At 43.4% G+C, this 2,394-nt stretch overlaps 1 protein-coding gene across 1 annotated transcript in view; it reads left to right on the top strand.

Annotated features, from left to right (window-relative positions):
- tnfrsf21 (tumor necrosis factor receptor superfamily, member 21) overlaps nucleotides 1–2,394 on the top strand; it is a 41,237-nt gene that overhangs the window by 5,631 nt on the left and 33,212 nt on the right. The window lies entirely within an intron of this gene.

The raw sequence follows: 2,394 nt of genomic DNA, 5'->3' as shown, positions 1-2,394 counted from the left end.
GGGGGGGGATATCCATTGTCCTGTAGCAAGCAGAATGTTCCCATTTACTGCTGCGTGCGTCTCTCACTTTGAACGTGGATGTGAATAAATGCATTGATGTTACTGACGCAGCTGAGTTATGAGCAGCATGTCGAGAACATGCTCTGATGTTTATGGATGAGGTTCTGGGAACAAACACAAAGAGCCGAATGGGTGGTGGGGCAAAAGGGCAACGGAGCGGTGAAAGAATGGATGCTTTATTCTTATTAGCAGCAAACATAAAATTAGTTTTTCTTCCTTTGATTGTTTACCCTTCATGTTATCCTCATGGTCAAAGTTGACTCGTTGAAATATGGGTTTCTTTTCAAACATTGGCTAAACATAACGTGGATGCATGGATTTGCGTTGTATGGAAGCCTTTCAACATTCTTCGCCGGTAAAATTACTTCCATTGATGTTTTTGGTGTTTTATTCAGTTTTATAGCATTTGAAGAAAACTTTGACACAAACCAGTCTGTGATCCACTCAACATCCTCTAATCTTAACTATTTTCCAAATAATATGTAATTTCTGCTTTTTGTTAACTCAAAAATCAGGTATAATGTTGTTTAAATTAGGTTTATTGACCAAACAACAAAGTACGTGGTTGACGGGAAGACAACACGAGGGTTAATTAAGAGACGTTTGTGGTGTATTTTTGTTAGCCACTATCCTCCTTAATGTCTCAAAAAATCTCATAGATCACAATTATCTCCTGTAGTGGACTGCTTTTGGATCAGGATGTCCAAATATTTCAAACACCAGTCATGATATAAATGTGTGGCCAGTTAACGAGCCCCGACCCCTCCACTTCTGAAGGGAGTGGTGGTAGAACCCTGGACTAATGCTTTTGTTCAGTGCTCATGGATGACCCAACATTCATATGCGTCATCAGAACAGTTCTCCCCTCAGTGCATCACTTCAAACCCAGCAGAACGGTTTGTTAGCAGACCCACACTAATCTGCTGTCTTTGTCTGAATACACACGCTGGGCCGGGAACAACACACTTAAACACACATTTTGCACCCGTCTCCATTTTTGCTGTTGCTTCTCCTGTGTGTCCTCCTCTTCCACTTCTGTGTCAGATCAGGCAGTCTGATTGTGGCTTGGCTGCGAGACAGGGCAGAGTACACGTTAGACTGTGAAGTACATAGGTGATTGGGGGGGACTTACTTGTCCACCTGCTGTATTTCAACACAGTTTTATGAAGTAAAGTAAAGCTGGAACCATTCATTGTCACTAGGTTGCCTTTCTTTTTGCTTTCCATTTGGTAGAAAGAGGGTTAGTTTATGGGCAGTCTCGCATTGCCAGACCTTCCTACACAGCGCTGCAGAGGAGGGTCTGGCTAGTCCACACAGCATACCACGACGGGAGAAAAACATGCTCTGGTTTATTGGCATTAATTTAAACCAATCACAATCTTCTTGAGTGGCGCTAAGCACCGGCAGAGCCGCGGTGCCGCTGCAAAATAGGCTCGGCAAGAAAGTTGTTTTGGTGGAACATGTCTACGTTCATAAGATTTAGTTGTCAACAGAAAACTCAGATTGGACAGATAGTCTAGTTAGCTGTCTGGATTTACCCTCAGAGTCTGAGGACCAGGTAACATAGTCCTCAGATTGGACACGATAGTCTAGCTAGTCTGGATTTACCTGCAGAACCTGAGGACAGGTAACCATAGTCCTCAGATTGAAGATAGTCTAGCTAGCTGTCTGGATTACCCGCAGAGATCGAGGACCAGGGACCAAGTCCTCAGATTGGACAGATAGTCTAGGTAGTGTCTGGATTTAGCCTGCAGAGACCTGAGACAGGTAACCATAGTCCTCAGATTGGACAGATAGTCTAGCTAGCTGTCTGGATTTACCTGCAGAGATCTGAGGACCAGGTGACCATAGTCCTCGATTGGACAGGATAGTTAGCCTAGCTGTCTGGATTTAGCCTGCAGAGACCTGAGGACCAGGTAACCATAGTCCTCAGAAATTGACAAATTCCAACACAACGAAAGTGCAAGGCAACGTGCATCTGGCGGAATAGAGGGAAATTTGGTGGAATTTCAATGGCACAATCCTGGAAGTGGAACGTTGTGGATATAGATGATGATCCTTTCCAATGAAATGAGAAATCGTCCCTCCCAACGCTCATATCCCTTCCCGTCACTGCACGTCTGTTGGGTTAGGCCGTTATTGGGCTGATAAGGTGCAGTCATATCCTGTCATTAGCTGCAGACTCACAGACTGATACATTTATATGAAGACATACTGAATATAAGGAAAAGTACAGTAAAAGCACAAGTTTAGAGTTAAAACAGCTATGAGTTGAAGTAGAACGTTTTATTACCACATTTAACTGGGAGGGTTGAATTTTTCTACAAATAAAAC

This window comes from Etheostoma spectabile, unplaced genomic scaffold (genome assembly GCF_008692095.1).
Source record: "Etheostoma spectabile isolate EspeVRDwgs_2016 unplaced genomic scaffold, UIUC_Espe_1.0 scaffold362, whole genome shotgun sequence".
Taxonomy (NCBI): Eukaryota; Metazoa; Chordata; class Actinopteri; order Perciformes; family Percidae; genus Etheostoma; species Etheostoma spectabile.
This window is presented reverse-complemented; position numbering and strand designations above follow the sequence as displayed.